We start from the raw sequence: 20,179 nt of genomic DNA, 5'->3' as shown, positions 1-20,179 counted from the left end.
TAAAAGTAACAGTCTAAAAAAATATATATTTATACCTGACTAGATTGGATACTGACCCGAACTCAACTTGATGTGCGGTTGGATCTGAGTGGGTCTACTCGATCCGACCTGATCCTGGCTTTTGGATCGAGTCGGATCGAATCCTACCGATTCGAATGAGTTGGATCCATCAGTCGGATCGGATCCTGCCCAGCTCTAGGTGCACATTTATCTTCTGTACAAAATGACTTTTCAATACAGATAAAGTGAGAAGAAAATGTTTCCTAATGAACAACTGAACCTAACGTACGAGTGTAGACTTAAATTACAGCTAAGATTGCACGCTACGGATTACGCTACGGAATGTAAACAGTAGGCTAAAAGTAAAGGATTACATAAAGAAATGTAAATTGACAGGTAATTAAAACGATAATTAACTGATAATTTTTAATTTGATTAGGTTAGTATGAGATGACATCTTCTTATTGAATTCCATTACTATTTATAACTTTGATTTAGCCATCTAAATCATTTTCATGTTCTGACGTTTGCCGTAATTGTTCAGCATTATTGAGTTTCCTCTGTTTCTCCTTTTGTCATCTGTCTTGTAACCGCTTCTACACGATTGCTCTTCATCGGTCGCTTGAACAATGATGTGGCACTATTGGATGCGTTCCAACTGTATTACCGAGAAATCTTCTTCGTACATCTCTTCAAATCTTCAAATACACCATGTGGATTTGTATAAATTACACGCGACATATTCTAATGTTTCTCATGAGGAATGACGATAATGGAGATGAACACCTTATACATAACTTTTGTCCCCTCCAGGCATTCCATCCCCTCTGTCTCATATGGTATGGCTCATATGAATTTTGGATCTGCCTAATTTTTATACTCTTCTTCTATTGTAGTCTTGCAAAACAGATGAACGAAGTGGATTTGTCGAAGATATCTCCGTAGGCCTAAACAGCCTCAAGCACAGGAATATCTCCATGCCCAGGTCACAAGCAATTTGCTCCCAATGACTTGGTTCTATGTGGGCTCCACCGTGATATATGTGTTTTATACACAGTCCATCGATTTTTCCAAATCATATCAGGGCTCATCACAAAAAAGAAGTAAATTTAAATCTTAGGTGAACCCGCCACAGAAAATAGTAATAATTAAATGTTCACCATTGAAAATGTCCGAGGGCTCACTATAATGTTTATTGGACATCCAACTTGTTGGTTAGATGATACAAACTCGGATGAAAGGAAAAAATAATATCAACATGATCCAAAACTTTGTGGCCCCCAAGAATTGTTAATGGTGGGCATTCAATCATTACCGTTTCCTGTAATGTGGTCCACTTGAGATTTGGATCTACCTTATCTTGGTCTCAGACTATAAAATGATTTGGAAAATGGATGGACGGTAGATGAAACACTTACATCATAGTGGGGCCCACATAGCACTGACAAGAAGCCACCTGTAGCAGCTAGTGTCATCACTAGTCCATTTATGTTGTGAGGAAAGAAGGGGAGGGTATTAGTTACCACTCCGGCCTCATCTCACAGAACCATGGGGCATACCTTAATATATGTATTGTACATCCACGTCGTACATACATTTTCTTATATCATTTTAGTGCAAAAAAAATGAAGCACATCTAAATCTTAAGTGGACCATACCATAGGAAACAGTGGTGATTGAACGATTACCATTAAAAACTTCATAGGGCCTGCTTAATGTTTATAACAAAATTTATTTTCCATCTCACCCGTTGATAAGGTCACAAAGATTTAAATGAAGGGAAAAAAATCACATCATGATTGATTAAACCTATTTTCTATGCCCCAACATGGACCAACAGTCACCGTATGTCGACACTACAAGTTTGATGCTCATAGAATCATACTTGCATCTAAAAAGATCTTTCATTATCTTTTCTTCAATAATATGTATTATATTGTTAATATAGTGGTATGAGAAGCATATGCATGTCTTTCTAGGAACAAAACGTGGAATGACACATCGTTTTCACTTGTTGACATACTATTAAGGCAACATACCCAACACGCATATAAAAGACCTACCGAGCCAAGAGTCCTATTAGAGATTTGCATATCATATACAAAGTAAGGTCATCTCTTACAATTATTTCAAAATGAGAGATCTTCCCATATATAGTCTCGCAATGAATATGAAGATTCTGAATATCCGAAGATTGAGCTAATATCTGAGCAGATTACTACTAATAGGATGGATAATGTGGACCCGTATCAGAGCAGATGGGATGGGAGATTTGATATGTCAATCCAGTCCCACCAGTTCCTCGATTAAAAGAGGACACAATAGGGAAAGGGTATAGGGCTTTAATCAAAACAGATTTCAAATGCAACAATGTCCTAAGAGTCCAATAGGAGAGCATTTATGTAAAATTAGAGATCTAAAAGCCAACAATTTTAGATTTACAAGGACTCTATTTAGCAAGACTACAAGACGTAATCGTAAAGCATTCTACACTATTAAGAAAACCCAACAAAGGTTTTACCACCTTGACAACCTGTAAAAAGAGCACGTGATAAAGAGCTCGAGGCCCTGTAGCAAACACAATCTATATTTACCTTTATTTTTATCTTAGCATAGCTTAAGCTAGTCTTCGCATAAATAACTACTATTCAGTGCCACTAATATAGTACCATTTATATTAAATGTGGACAACCTTTGGATCACAATCAACTGAATTTATCAAGCTTGGTTTTGAAGTGACTTTTTATTATCTTACTGACTGAGTCTACTTGTCTATTGGTCCATGGGTGCCGAGGTGAAGCGAAGGCATTGTGAATGCCAAGCTTTTCTCACAGTCCTCATAAATGAGCGCCGTCAAACTGCATGCCGTTGTCGGTAACAATGGTGTGAGGGACTAATGTGCCTTGGATGGAATGTGGAAGAGGGTTCTTGAATATCATCAAACATGTTGAGTTTGATGTTGATAGATGATCCTTGGGAATGTGGAGAGGCTCCAGGAATATGTCGATTAATGTGCCTTGGATGGAACATACTAGTGAGAACTTCCTTGGATCCTATCTTCTTTTTGATGAAGTCATAATCCACCTCCACGTGCTTTATCTGTTCATGAAAAACCAGGTTCTTGGCTATGTATGATTTTACTTGATTGTCACGGTACAAAATCATAAGTTCACCATTGAAGAGTTGAAGTTCCCGTAAAAGTGATTAAATTCATAATAATTCATATATTGCATGTCTCATAGTTATATATTCTAACTTTAGCACTTGATTTGGCAATAACCGTCTGTTTTCTTATTTTTCCTAGTTACCAAGTTGCCTCCCATGAAGGTACAGTAGCATGATGTTGATTTTTTTGTTTGAGACGAAACGTGCCCGATTAGCATCTACATATGATTTTCGATTTTAAGGTATTCATGAAATTTGTAGAGAAGGCCTTGTCTGAGAGTATTTTTCATACATGGAAGTATGCAAATAACAACTTTCCGATGTTGAATGGGTTGGGTTCGAATCTCGGTTTTGCAAATTAATTTCTTAGCCTGGCATGAGGTTGGCACGGCCGGAGCCTACTTATTACTTTAATACGTGCTTGGATTGAGATTAGAATCTTCTTGATCGAATGACCCGAGATGGGCTTCTTTAGCCCAATTAAAAACGATCCATTCGCTTTCACCTAGAGCACTCAATGGTCTGACCTAGTGCGCTAGCCGGGGCCCAAAATTTAAACACGTTAAACATGATGGGCTGGGTTTCATTTGTGATCTATTAGCATATGCCAGACCAGCCCATTTTGGATTTCAAGGGCATTTTCTCTCATGTATCATGTGTGATTTTGTATAGAAGTGGGTGGATGGGCTTGGTTTTGGGCCTATTTTTTTCGGCCATCGCATGCCTAGGTAGAGCCGCTGGATTTGGACAGGTATCACCATGGCCTGTTGAAACCCCTACTTGTTACTGCATTATCTTGGGCTTGATATGAACCGTGGAAAATGGCCCCTGTAACTGGATTTAAATACATATGAAAGTTTGAGAAATGAAATTTGGGTGGCCCAGATCAAGATATTATATCCCTATTGTAGACGCTTATCCAGTCAGGCTTCACTCATGGGCTTTCATAGTTTCATAAGTCATGACCTGGCCCATTCAACTATACACCGAGACTCAGTATATACACCTTTTCAAACCAAACAATCAGTCTTAACGGATCTGGGCTAGACCAGATAACTGTATGACCTCGAGCCGAACATGGGCCTGTTACAAACAGGCTCAGGCCTGAGCTCGTCCCTTCAAAGGTAAGTGTTGGTAATCCAACCGTTGATCAGGTAGGATGCACATGATTAAAGAAAGATATTTAGAAAAATGAAAACAAACGGCCTACATGCAAGACGTGTGATACCTAAGCATGATTGGAGGATATATTAAGTTGGGCCCGATTTACATGTCGGGCCCAATCCCCTAATAGGTCAAGGCCGGGTCCAGAGTCGGGCCTGGCTGGCCACTTAGCCAGGTTTGACTTTGGTGGGCCACACCCAAAAAAAATATTATATTTAGGGCGATCCTGTCTGTCCAATTGTAGTAGTGAGGGTTGTGATACGATGGGGCCAAGATAGCAGAAAGCGTGTGAAATTTCTGGATGGATGTCATACGTGTCAAAGATCTTGGCTTGATGAATGGCCCTGATCTCTCACACATGGACAACCAGCCTGGATCTTTGACACGTGTTCAGGCCCCTCGTTGAATGACGACCCTTGATGTGACTCCGTTTATTAGTAATGCCAATTGAATTGATGGCTACAATAGTACACTGAAAGTTGAGTGACGGAAGCGGATTGGCTGGTGTGCTTACGTCACCAAGCTCTGTGGGTCCCACCATGAGGTATGTGTTATATCCAAATCGTCCGTACATTTTTGGAGCTCGTTTTAAGGCTTGATTCGTAAAACAAAACAGATCCAAAGATCACGTGGACCACACTGTAAAATGAAGTGGGGGATTGAACGTCTACCATTGAAAGACTTTTGGGGGTCACAGAAGTTTTGGATCAATATGATATTTATTTTACCTTTTCTTCCAGGTCTGTGTGACCTTATGAACGGATTGGATGGAAAATAAACTTTTTGGTAAGCCCTACGGATTTTTTAACGGTGAGAATCATTCTCCCCACTTCTATTTTTGGTGTGGTCTACTTAAGTTTTGGATACAAATAATTTTTTGGATCAGGAAGGATCTCTCCAAATGTATGAACGGTGTGGATATAATAAATACATCATTTTCGGGCCCATATAACTCTAATCTCCTTTGAACTGTTCGTACAGTTCGAAGCTTGAGGAGCGTCGAGGCTCGTCTTCGCACGACGCGTAGACACACCAGCCAGGTAGGCTGTGTGTGGTACATCAGCCAATCCGAACGATGCCCACGGGAACGGATTGGCTATGTCACTAGCCAATGGCTGGTGGTTGGTGCTACGTGGGCCCCATTATGATGTATGGGCCCACGGAGCACTGACCACTAGCCACGGGGCTGGTGGAGTAGCCAATCCGTTTCCATAAAACAGTAACGGACGGTGGATGCGAGACGCATCTTGAAAATGGTGATTTCCAAATCCAGTTGAGAAATTACATCTGGATTCCCGTCAATCATATGGGAAATTGTACACACCAACTCTCGATGTGCACTAGTTATCACCTGATGTAGGGCCCACTGCGATATTTATTGATTCAAGGCTCAGATTTCACAACCTTGGTGTTTGTGATTGACGTTAAAATCTAACGGTTAATCATCATTCATTAATTTGGTGGTCCACATACTGTGAATCAGCTATAGCTTTCACACGTGAGAGCATATTAAAAGTTAGTGTCACTCTCCTAAACTTGGTGTCTAAGTTTGCCCGACTTGGCTTTGAATATCAAGTTATGATTAGTTTTTCAAATATTTTTAACCATAAATTTAATAAAAGCTACATCACACTAAATTAAATATTTATTTAATATAATATTTACTCTCACTTTTGAGTTTTTCATTATACATTTTTTTTTCTAATATAAATAGAAAAGACCACTACAACTAGATGAACGGGTAGATTATTTATCCGTTTTGTGTGGGATTATCTGGATGCGAAAATCCCGATATCTGCTGTGCATAGGTCATGAAGATCAAGGGTTCGGATGGCTTACCTAAGTAGGATGTCATTGCTGAGAATAAGAATACCAGAACACCTATAAAGCTTAGGATCTTCCTCTCCTTCACACCCTTTCTGCAACTCAAAAGATGAGACTCGAATTCTGCCGTGGTATAGGATCGGGGACCCAACTTTGTTTTATAGTTGTTGTGGAGAGAGAGTTTGAAACCCATCACAACTCTCTCTTCCACGCTCAACATTACTGCATCCTAGCACAACTCAAATTACTGTATGCGTAAGACAACTATAACATTCCAGCCCTAATACGCACTGCTGCGCAACGGATCACCTGAAGTGGGGCCCACTGGTTTACTCAAGCATATGTCCAACTGCTAGGACAATCCAGACCGTTGATCAGTAAGGCCCACTACATAGAGTTCTTCCATTCTCCCACTTGGGCCTCATTGAGCAACGTCAATGATTGTCATATAAAATAAAGTAGAAAAACAAGTTTTTGATTTTAAGAAAACATCCAAATGGTTAACCAATGAAATAGTTGGACATTATGAGTAATGTTATTCAATCTGATCCATCAAGACTGTCAGTATCGAAACGCGGTAGTCGTCACAACATTTAATTTAGGCGAAGTGAGGCTAAGTGCGATCACAAGTACTTTCAATCTTAACAATATAGATTAGGAACTAGGAAATGTGGTATAAGGATTACATACTTTAGTGTGATGATATGTACCTATCCTTAAGAGGTCCTAAAGCTTTTACATATCTCCAATAAGACACGACTACAGTTCTACTTACTCAAAATTTACGCATATATATAGAGAAGTAGAAATAAATCTTTATATCAAAATCATCAAAAAAAACTGCATAAAATGAGATCTTTAAATGTCTGTGAAAATCAGAACACGCTCAACTCTCACTAACTGGAAACATCTAATGAATGCTTCCTGTTACTGGAATGGCGTGATAGGGAGCCCTTTAATGAGCGAATCTGCAATAATCTGCTTAGTGCCGATGAATTCCACGGACACCTGATGATTTTGAACTCTTTCCTTTACAATAAGATATTTGATGTCAATATGCCTCGACCTTAACGAATGCTTGTTGTTACTAGAGAAGGAAATAACAGCTGAATTATCGCAAAATATTCTCAAGGATTTCGGGATATGTTCCAGTACCCGCAAACCTGAGAAAATCTTTGTAACCATAGTGCCTGATTAGATGCCTTGTGGCAGACGATAAATTCAGCTTCCATGGTGTTCAAGGCTATGGTAGACTGTTTCACGCTTTTCCAAGACACAGCTCCTCCCACCGTCATGAAGATGTATCCTAAGGTAGAATTTTTAGTGTCAACGCAGCCTGCGAAGTCTGCATCTGAATATCCGATCAACTCCAAGTGGATAAATCTTCTGTATGTGAGTCTGAAATCTTTCGTTCTCTGAAGATACCATAATACTTTCTTTGCAGCGATCCAATGTTGCATTCCTAGATTGGATAGGTATCTTTCCAACATTCCAGTGACAAAGGCAATGTCCGGTCGCGTACAGACTTGAGCATACATGATGCTCCCTACTACTGATGCGTACGGAAATTCTTTCATTCAATTCTTTTCTAAATCATTCTTTGGACACTGAAATAGGCTAAATTTGTCACCCTTCACAATGGGCTACTGTCCGGAAGCACAATTTTACATGCCATACCTTTCGAGTACCCTAGTAATATAGGCCCTCTATGACAGGCTTACCAGCCCAAGTGATCTGTTACGGTGAATCTCAATACCAATGACATAAGAAGCTTCACCATAATCTTTCATTTCAAATCTTTGATATAAGAATTTCTTGGTGTCGCTCAACATCCTAGTATCACTGCTAGCTAACAGAATGTTATCAACATAATCATCATAATGAACTTACTCCCACTGATTTTAATGTAGATACATTCATCTGCAGTGTTTTCTACAAAGCCGTATGAGCAAATTACTTCATGAAACTTTAGGTACCACTGTCGCGATGCCTGTTTCAACCCATAGATGAATTTTTTTAGTTTGCAAACCAAATGTTCTAAGCCAGTAGCTACAAAACCTTTGGGTTGCAACATATATATATATTCTCATTCAGATCCCCATTGAGAAATGTAGTCTTTACATCCATCTGATGTAACTCTAAATCCATATGAGCTACAAGAGCCGTTATGATTCTGAATGAGTCTTTCTTAGATACTGGTGAGAAAATCTCCTTAAAGTCAATGCCCTCACGTTGGTTAAAACCCTTGGGAACAAGTCTGGCTTTATATCTTTCGACATTACCCTTGGAGTCCCTTTTGGTTTTAAATATCCATTTACAACTAATCGGTCTTATTCCAGTGGGTAACTCTACAATATCTCATACTTTATTGTCCCTCATGGATTTCAACTCATCTATCATGGCATCAAACCAACGAGAAGGATTAACACTCTGTTTGACTTGTGCAAAGGATTCATGATCCTTTTCCACCCCTATGTCAAAGTCGTGCTCCTGTAAGTATATAATGTAATCGTTTCGATTTACAGGCCTTCTCTCTCTTTCAGATCTTCTCAATGGTTCAGCTTGTTGAGTGTGATCTTAATTTTCCTCATTAGTGGTTTGGACATGAGGTTTTACGTGGTGTTCTGTAGTGACTACAGGATTAACTATATCATTAATATCCACATGGTCTGAAGTGACTATGACCGGAGTCAAAGTCCTTTGTTCCTCAAATACAAAATTTCTGGTGTTCGTGCTCCCACTATTTTCAGTGTCCTCAATGAATCTAGCATTCACAGTCTCAACGATCCTAATAGAGTGGGAAGGACAGTAGAATCAATAGCCTTTTGATATTTCTAGATATCCAATGAATAAATAACTTACGGTTCTAGGATGAGGCTTCTTTTCATGCGGGTTATAAATTTTGGCCTCAGTAGGACAACCCCAAACATGTACATATTGAAGACTTGGTTTTCTCCCATTCCACAACTCAAAAGAAGTTTTGCTTACTGCTTTGTTGGGAACCCTGTTTAGTATATGAACTGCAGTTTTGATCGGATCACTCCACAAAGATTTTGGCAATGTCGAATTGCTGACCATACTTCGTATCATATCCATAAAGGTGCGATTGTGTCTTTCAACCACTCCATTCTGCTCTGGATTACCAGGCATAGCGTATTGAGCGATAATGTCACAATCCTGTAGGTATCTAGCGAATGCCCCTGGATTACATCCTGATTCGTCATATCTACCATAGTATTCACCACCACGGTCAGATCTGATAACTTTAATCCTTTTATCGAGTTGATTTTCAACTTCAGCCTTATAGATTTTAAAAGCATTTAGGGCATTTGATTTTTCATTAATAAGGTAGAGGTACTCGAAATGAGAGTAGTTATCTATAAAAGTAATAAAATATTTGTGTCCACTTCATGAAGCTGTAAGGAATGGTCCACAAATGTCTGTGTGTATCACCTCTAATAGACCTACACTCCTGGTTGCACCTTTCTTTGTAGTTCTGGTCGGTTTTCCTTTCATGTGATCAATGCACACTTTATAGTCAGAGAAGTCTAGATAATGCAAAATTCCTTCTCGCACAAGCCTCTTTAATCTCTCACGAGATATATGGCATAGCCGCTTGTGCCACAACATGGAGAAATTCTCATAGTCTAACCTTCGCTTGGATCCCACTTTATTTCCATACAAGGTATTAATATTATAGACGTGAGAGGCAATCAAGTCTAACTGGTATAAGTTATTTACCATAGAGTCGGTCCCAACTTTAATCGAATTAAAGTAAATACTAAAACTTTTATTTTCAAATTGAAATGAATATCCCAATTTATCCAAACAGGAAATTGAAACTAAATTACGTCTTATAGATGACACATAAAATGTATCTACTAAATCCAAAAAATAACCAGACATCAACTTAATCTTATAGACTCCTATTGCCTCCACGTCTACCTTGACACCATTGCCTACGTATACTGAACGCTCTGTATTAGTTAGTGGCCTAGCCTGTAGTAATTCCTGCATACAAGTGCATATGTGAATAGTTCCTGAATCTATCCACCAGGAATCAGCTGACACATCAGTCAGATTAGATTCAAAACAGACAAGAATAGAATGATTCCCTTTCTTTATGAGCCAATTCTTAAACCCTTCACAGTCTTTCTTTAGATGACCCGTCTTTTTGCAGAAGAAGCACGGTTTTCCTTTAACTTGTTTACGTTTTGATCCATTTCCTAATTGATTCTCATAATTACCAGATGGAGGACCAAATAATCCATTATTAGAATATTGTTTCCCTTTCCTTTTACCTTTATTTCTTTGCCCATGCCCATGACTGGAGGTCACCATATTAATATTTTGAACTTTAACCATCTGCCTGATTCTATCTTCTTCTTGGACGCACTGAATGATAAGTTCATCTAATGTCGACATGTCCTTCAGAGTGTTATAGTTTACCAGGAACATGCCGAATTGGGAAGGCAGGTTATTCATGATTAAATGAATCAGTTGATCATCAGTGAGTACAAGCCCTAGAGAACGGATCTTAGAAACAACCTTGATCTGCTCTACAATGTATTCATGGATATTGCATTTTCCGTCATAAGATGAGCGAGTCAATTTATTCAAAAGAATGCTCACTTCAGACTTATCAGATTTCTTGAATCGTTTTCCCATTTCAGTTAGGAAAGTTTTGGCATTGTCTGTTTCAGGCATGGTGCCCTTCATAAATTCAAAAATCGAATAGTTAATTACTTTTAGGCATGTATCATTTGATCTAAACAATGTAACCCATTGATTATATTCAGCTTCAGTGGCATCATCAGATGGTTCTGGCGGTTCTGGTGTTATCAGGGCCAGATCTAATTGAAGACAGCCTGTAACACCCCGAGTTTTCAGGGACCGTGTAGGAACTCGACTCCCAAATTTCAAGGTGCCATGGGTGCCCTAATGGGCTTTAAATTTTAATTACATTTGGATGATCTTATAAACAATGGAGAGTTTAGCAAGGCATGCAGCGTAAGTAAATTATAAAGCAGTATCGAGTGCTACTAAATATAAAAGTATCTAAACCATAAATCTCAAGTCATCTAAATAGGGGACTAGTCCCAACCATACATGACCCAAAGCGACTAGAGCCCTGACCCATACCCCACGGTAGCCCGAACTCAAACTAAAAGGATCCGCCGAAAGTCTGGAAGCAGGGAAGCTCTTCAACCTCATCCATGCTCACCTCATTCGGCTTGTCGAACTCCTCCTCACCTGCATCTAGTAAAGGGTCTAGTTGGTGTTTTAAAACACCATCCCATAGTCGGAGTGAGTAGCTAACTCAGTGGTTACTATTAGCCTTAAGTTATAACAAGTAATAATTATATGATGAATTTAATAAAAGACATACATTCACAGATCCCAAACTAGTCTTGTTAATGCATATACATGTATTATGATATGATGCATGACCTTGCAACAACACTCCCTCGAGCGACTTCGTCTAACGATCGCGCATGACCAACACTCCCCCATTGTGACCTCAACTGTTAAGTCGCCAAATCCTAGCTAATGTGATGCGTGAATAATGTTAACCAAGTATTTAGTTAATTCCGTTCATCCAGCAAATTAAAAAAACTGGTACACCCCACGTATCATTGTCCTCAATTGGTTGCGAGGCTAAGACCCCTCAACATGTAAGGCCAGGACCCCACGATCCTTGATCCCATCGGGTTCCCCATCCCCGATCAAGCACATGGGGAGTGCTGAGAAGAGGGATCGCTCGCGGTCACTACGGGGAGGCTCGTCACCCCAATGTAGGCTGACAACTTGGACATAATGTACCATTCCACCATGCCTGGCTCTCGAGTCAGTGAATCGGTTTCAAATGGTTATCAATGGGCTTTAATGGTTGAAGGGTGTTCTAGGTTCTATACAAGCGTGAGCAGATATGGTTAACAAACATGGTTGGTCAGTAAGTGGACTAGATCGTGGGAGTTTAGGTGAGTACATGATGGACGACATCGAGTGCAAGCGACTCATGTAGTTCAACTACTGTCGCTCATTTGCATCTGCCCAAATCCGCTGGTTTAGCCACAGGATGGTCCTACCAATGGGACCACCTTCTCCCACTTCAATTCCCTGACCAACTCAGAGGTTTATGACATTCAATGACACTTCAACGAATCAAAATTCATCATCTAACGCAAGTGATGTCATACACTTATATATTAAACATATAAATTCATATTTTCTACAACTGCAAATACTAACAATAATATGAAATAAATGTGTTTGTGTGTTGTGTGGGGTTAACGAAGAAAACAAGGGCTACACATCATTCATAGGACAAACATACAATAAGAATTAATACAATCATGCATGCCACAAGAAAGGTTATACTAGGATCGCATACGAGATGAACATACCATACCAAATCAAGCCTAATCATGTTGAAGAGCAAATAAACAATACTCAAACATGTCATAGAATTTAGTAAAATCATATATGGGATAAACATGCCACATCAAAATCAAACCCAATCATGTTGAAGAACAAATAAACAACAATTATTCATTTCATGAAATTTAAGGGGACCTACCATGTAGGGTCTTGGCTAGGCTCTCTCTAGATTACTCAAACACCTCATCCTAACATTCATAATCATTAAGCTCATAGTAAAATTGGTGCTAGGCCATCTAAGGATAATAGTTCGTACCTTGTGACGAACCACTCGATCCACGACGCCCGTAGGATTATGGTGTTAGGAAATCATTATTGAAATGCCTAAATAAGCATACAAGCTTGTAAGTATTGAAAGAAATTTAACCCAATACCTAAATCTACAAACATAACTCCATACTTACCTTCAATCGTCGCCGAATCGACACCAATGAAGGACGATGTTGCTATAGAGGAGATGAGAGGGTAAAGGTGCACAAATCCTCATGCTTCCAAGCTCTTCCTCTCTCTTTCTCCTCTTTTCTCCTCTTTCTCTCTTTCTTTCTTTCTTTTCTCTAGGGTAAATTCGTATGGGGAGAGGGCTGCCCCAAAGAAGCCCTTATATAGGGCCAGATTTTGTGTAAATGGCCCCAAGCGCTAAATTTTTACTATACTAGTCCTATGGGAGGGTCTTTCTAGCCTCTAGGGCCCACTATGGGGTATACATATTAATATACACCGTAGGATAGTTAGCCCTAATGATGATCTACATATGGATATGATCAGCCCGCCATTGGGATGCGCCGATCGACAGATATGATTAGAAGTCTGTTCAACGGTCACCGATGGTCGATCGAGGCCGCGGCTATACAGATATGAGTAGAAAAATATCCTTACTCCACGTGTGAAGTCTGGTCATAAATCGACGATTCGAAATTCTCAACTTTGCATAAGAGTGGACGACCCAATTCACTTAAGTTTCAGCTTCTTCCTTTAGGGTATTTGCACTTCTCTTGCACTCATCCTTTAGCTTATGTTGAGCGGTTCTGAACAGTACCCAGGTCCGACTCCCGCGATGGACGTCAAGCCCAGTTAGACAGACATTATTTTATAGTTTTGGAACTAGTGGCCAACCAACGAGTGGTCTACAGTTTGTTCAAAAAATCGGAGCATTTCTGAAATGAATTAGGTATTGAGATTTCTCATGGGCAATGATTAGGGTTTGGATTAACTATATTCATAGTGTGGCTTATTTATAGCTAGTGAAAGTGGAGATTTGGTCATGATTACTATAAACCGTCAGTTTTAGGGTAAAAGAGTAACGGGGTTGATTTGGTTTATTAGTCAATATCCGGGCCTTATCCGACTCGGCTTCGGTTAGATCTTTAATTTAGTTATGATTGTCTTAATTATTTAGTGATGAGTCGATTAGATTTGGGTCCTATGCGAGTAAATCATGGGGTTAAACTTGATGTTCAAGTGATCGGGCGGATTCGTTGGCTTCCTATGGTTGATTAATCGAACTTGTGCGGTTCTTTACTAGTACCACCCGTGTATAAACTAATATTGAGTGCTAATGGTCAGTAAGTGATATTATAAGTTAATTATAAAAAATAAATTTCAAGGATTTTTAGAAATCCAAAATGGTGAAAATCCAGGACGTTACACAGCCCAGTACAACTTCAATAGCGTTCTTCCATTCAGCGTAATTAGATCCATTTAAGGCAGGGACTTGATTCTGATTAGTTGGAATTGAGACTGAAATAAAAGAGATACACATATACTCACATTAGTTCATAATTTCAGAAAGCAGTTTCATGAATGTAAATAAATATCAGGCAAAGTTAATCAATTCAGTTGTTAATTAAGTGAGGCATCAACTGAATTATCCAAGATGAAAATGGGCCCAACCATCACATCCTGGTGAGAATCTATTACATCATCATCATTCCTCCTGTGGGTAGTAATAATAACATATTAGTGATCCTCCTGAACATGAAGCTAAGTGATGTCGGTGATGTAGGTGAGATGAGTCTTTCAGCTTTACATTATTAGCACCATTTACTTCACCCGTTCACGTGTATGCCAAACGGTAAACGTCTGTGTTTTCGTTACCGTACGCATGATAATGTGAACGTAACTGTATGCAATCCTCATTATCCCAATGTTACAAGTCTATACTTGTAAAATTTTCTTCTATGGGGGTCACTATGGTAGCTAACACAATAAAATCCAACACTATAAATATAGACTTAGGGTTGTGATTATAATCCTGCCTCGTAATGGATTATATCTAAAATTAGTCCGATGCGACCCATAAGTTAGCTGGTAATGACCTTTTGGAAAATAAAAGTATCTTAAAGTGAAACATACGAATAGGTTTTACACCATATATTCCAACAGTCAATATCAACTTCTGAGGATGAGTGATGGGCCAATAGGGTCGAATCAGGACCCTATATTGTTAGGTCATTATCAATGAGTAAAACAAATTTATTCTATAGCATTTACATGATAGATAGAAAGTATTAACCTTTTACAATTTGGTGTATAGATCTATCCATGGGTGTCCAGAACATAGATGGATCAACCCATATTTTGAACATTCATTAAATAAAGGTTATGATCTTGATTATCTATCTAGTGAATAAACCAGCTTGAGTGTTCATTATGGGTTGAATAAATGAGTCAGATGTGGGCCCATATATAATTTGGGATGAATCTGAACCACATGGTCCAATAGATGTGCCCAATTATTATTCATACGGGGCCCACCTGGCGATAGAAGGAATTGTACTTAATGCCCCGGGATAATGTAATGGGTCCAGTGTAGGCATTAGGCCCATAGGTAGTGTAATAGTGGACCCTAATCCACTGAATGGGCCTAGCACAATCATCGAGCCCATCTTAAAATATCGGATCCGAATCGCTAACTACAAGTGGATCCGAAATCACTAGAATCGGGTCCGCTGGCCCGACCCAATATAAGGTTGATTTCGACCTAATACCCAAAAATCACGTCGATTTCAACCCTCTGTAGGCAGCAACTGAAGAGTAGGAGATGGAATCCTCCGCCGCCGCATATCCTTTTGCAGTCAGACGAAGGAATTTTTTGGCTGAAAAGAGGGAGAAAGAGAGATCTAATCTCAGCTGTTCTCCTTGTCCCCTAGATGCAATGAGTAGAGTTTGAGATCCTCTCATCTTTGCAAGCATTATCGGAAGCAGCGGCTGCAGCTAGGATAGTGGCTGTCATTGATGGATGCGAGACGCTGGCAATGGCTCCGGATAGTGGAAGAAAAGGAGATCAAAAAAAAAAACCATCACCATTGCCTGCACAAATAATTTTCAACAATGGTTGCCGATCCAACAGATCAAGGTACTGGATTTGGGGTAACTGGAATTCGGGAATGGAAATCCCCAATTGAATAACTGGATTTGGGATTTTCAAAATCCCTAATCTGGATTTCTATATTTAGGGTTTCGAATCCAAATCCCTAATCTAAATTTCTGTATTTAGGGTTTTGAATCCAAAATTCCTAATTAATATGTATTTGGGGATTTGAGAAACGAAAAACCCTAATTTCCTGATTTGGGGATTTGAAATTAAAATCTCTAATATCTCAACTGGATTTATGGGGTTATTAAACTGAAATCCCTAATACTGAACTTGGGATTAAAATCCCTAATCGGATGACTGCATTTTGTATTTGGGATTTAAATTCCTAATTACAGGATTGGGAATAAAATTCCTAATATAAACCCTAATTTCCTACATGGGTTTTGTAACGCCCTGAAAATTGGGGGTCGTGCATACGCTCGACTCTCGAGTTCCCGGGGTCACTTATATCCAGTTTTCATTAATATGCGATTAATCCAGTCTAAATGCGCATTCTGGAACTTCCTGGAACATGAAGCACAACCACACAAGTCTACTGAAATAGAAGAAAATCAATTATACTTATATATACATACCTAAAAGAATACAAACGGGCGCACAAGGTGACGCCCAACAAATTCACAAAAAGAATAATATGTCAAAAAAAGAATAAAGCTGAGCCCTCAGCGCGGCGATCCAACGTGCCATCTACAGGTCCGATGAGGACCCGATCATCAGCTGGAAGAAGAGAACCGGTCTTCCTCCTCAAGGCTCGCATCGTCAGGCTCCACGAAGTCTGAACCACCTGCATCTATGAACGGGTCTGGTTGATGTTTTAAAACACCGTCCCAGAGTGGGAGTGAGTGATCAACTCAGTAGGTGCTATTAGCCTTAAGTCGCAACAAGCATCAATTATAATAAGAATTTAATGAAAAGCAATCAATCATAAACATCTATCTAGTCTTGTTAATGTGCATGGATGCAGGATGATACGATGTATGCCCTCACCACAACGCTCCCTCGTGCGACAATATCTAACGATCGCTAATGCAACACTCCCTCAGTGCGACCTCGACTGCCGAGTCGCCAACCTAGCTAATGCCATGCAATGATGATGTTAACCGAGTTCTTAGTTAAGTCCATTCATACAGCAGATTTGGAAATCTGATACACCCCACATATCAAATACCCTAAACTAGTTGCGAGGCCAAGACCCCCAATGTGTGAGGCCGAGACCCCGCGATCCTTGACCCCGTCGGGTTTTCCCCAGCCCCGACTTCAAGCACATGGGGGGTGCTGAATGTGGGGTCGCTCGCGGTCACTACGGGGAGGCGCGTCACCCCAGCATAGGCCGACAGCTCAGACATAGTGTCCCATTCCACCATGCCCGGCTCACGAGACTGTGGATCAATATTCTATCCGGTATCGATGGGCTACAACGGTGGTGGGGTGTTCAAGTTTTCATACATGTGTGAGCAAACAAGGTTAACAAACTAGGTGGGTCAGCCAGTGGACTGAACTGCACGAGCTCAGGCAAGTATGTGGCGGAACGACATCGGGTACAAGCGACCCATGTAGCCTAACTACTGCCGCTACACGTACTCGTCCAAACCCATGGGTTTAGCCTCAAAGTGGTCCTACCAATGGAACCACCTTCGCTCTCCTCATGTTCCTGACCAACCCAAGGGTAGGAATAGTGACTTATAACATGCTAACTACCAATGTAACATCAAACATATTCAACACCTTGATCTCATATTGCTCAACATACAATTCAAATTTTCCTACAAGCAAAATCATTAATATTATAAATAAAGTGTATGTGTGTGGTGTGGGTTATTGAGGAAGTTAACGCTTCCTCCATGTTGAGAAATCATACACACAAGAGTAATGAAATCATACGAAATATGAAGCAACAACGTATAAAAATCAACACGGCATGAGCATATGATCATCCATACATCAAATCATGTGAGAAACATAAACGACATCATGACAGAGAGAGTCAAAACATATAAATTCATATCATATCAACCGACACACAATTCCTAGGATTTCCTAGGCTTTCAAAAATAACATCCAAGCAATCAAAATCATTAATCTCGTATTAAAATTGGTGCTAGGTCACCTAAGAGTAATAGTCCGCACCTTAAGAGAAGATTTCCATTCTTTGAGATCTTAGGGTTTGGGGATTTGGGTAAAACCACCATTTCCTAAATCAAAATAAAAAAGATAACATTAATGCCTATAAATCTACACTAAGTTGCTCTATTGAAGGGAAATATACCATTCTTACCTCCTCTTCTTGGCATGGGTGGGTTTGGTGGAGGTTTCCTTGGAGAATGGGTAGAGAGTTTGCAAGTTTGAGCTTCCTTGGGCCCCACCTCCTACCACATACTCTTTTCCTTTCTTCTTCCTTTCTCTTTCTCCTCCTTTCTCCTCTTTCTCTTCTCCCTTTTCTCTCTTCTCTCCTTCCTTCTCTAGGGAAAATTCGTGTGGGGAGAGAGGTGCCCCAAATGAGGCCTTTATATAGTCTCAGGTTTGGTGTAAATGGCCCTAAGGGATGGGTTTTCACTATACTAGACTTATGAGAAGGTCTTTCTAAGCTCTAGGACCCACTATGAGGTGTACAAGTCAATATACACCGTAGGATAACTAGCCCTAATGATGATCTACGTATGGATATGATCGGCCCGCCATTTGGATGCGCCGATCGACAGATATGATAAGAAGTCTGTTCAACGGTCACCGATAGTCGATCAGGACCACGGCTATACGGATATGAGCAGGGAAATATCCTTACTCCATGGGTAAAGTTTGGTCGCAAACCGATGGTCTGAAATTCTCAACTTTGCATAAGAGTGGACGACTCAATTCACTTAAGTTCCAACTCCTTCCTTTAAGGTATTTGCACTTCTCATGCACTCGTCCTTCAGCTCAAGTTAACCGGTTCTAGACCGTACCCAGGTTCGATTCCCGTGATGGACATCAAGCCCAATGAGACGAACATTATTCTATAGTTTTGGAACTAGTGGTCCACCAACGAGCGGTCTAGATCTTGTTTGGATAACCGAGGAAGTTCTGGTGGCCCTCTGACCATGAAACTTATAGGATAGGTGCTCCATGGCCCGATGAAGGGCCATGCAAAATTTGGGGATGAACAGATATGGGGTTTGGTCGCACGGGTTTGATTCGCGGTCAACGGTCATCATGTCACGATCGGGTCCTAGAGTTTGTGGACGGGCGTAGAAAAATATATTAAACCCTCATTGTAAATTATGAAGAAATCTGACGACTGAAGTGTCTTACATTTCAATTTTATTTACACGTGTCAGATTCCAATTTTGGCATTGGTGAGGCGTATATGGCAAGTGTCAGATTTCACTTCTGGGTGTCCACTGGGTCCGTGGTCCGCGATGGTCCTCGAGCCCAGTGAGACCTATGCTCTCCTATATTTTTATAATTTTTTGACCTTCCCATGTCGCGGTATAGCCCGCACGGGCTGTCGTTAGGTGTAACGGCCATCTGGCTTGGAGGCCCGCACCAGGTTCTACCAGGACCTGTCTGGCCTAATCAATTGGGCTAATCTTGGTCTAGTTTATTTGTGATATCTCACTACGAGTAGCTTAAACGAACGGTCCTGTGGCAAATCCTACGTGGACGCCCTAGGACACTGTTCTGGTTGGACGGGACGTTACACTACACCTGATGTTCAAGTGATTGGGAGGATTTATTGGTTTCCTATGGCTGAGTAATCAGACTGGTGCGGTTCTTTACTGGTACCACCCCTATATACACTAACATTGAATGCTAATGGTTATTAAGTAATATTTAGGTTAATTAAAATTTTAAAATAAAAAAAAATTGATGGATTTTTGGAAATCCAAAACGGTGAAAATCCAGGATGTTACAGGTTTTGAATTCGAAAAAATAAACTTAATTCGAATCTGAACATGAAATAGATGAATATGATCGTCCATGCCTTTGCACAGAAGCTCTGATACCAACTGTGGGATTATTTGGATATGGAAATCCCGAGATCTGCTGTGCACAGGTCATGAAGATCAAGGGTTCGGATGGCTTACCTAAGTCGGACGTCATTGCTGAGAATAAGAATACCAGAACACTTATAGAGCTTAGGATCATCCTCTCCTTCACACCCTTTCTGCAACTCAAAAGATGGGACTCGAATTCTGCCGTGGTGTAGGATCGGGGACCCAACTTTGTTAT

The sequence above is a fragment of the Magnolia sinica genome, chromosome 9 (genome assembly GCF_029962835.1).
Source record: "Magnolia sinica isolate HGM2019 chromosome 9, MsV1, whole genome shotgun sequence".
NCBI lineage: Eukaryota > Viridiplantae > Streptophyta > Magnoliopsida > Magnoliales > Magnoliaceae > Magnolia > Magnolia sinica.
The sequence above is the reverse complement of the archived record's forward strand: the minus strand, read 5'-3'. Positions refer to the sequence as shown.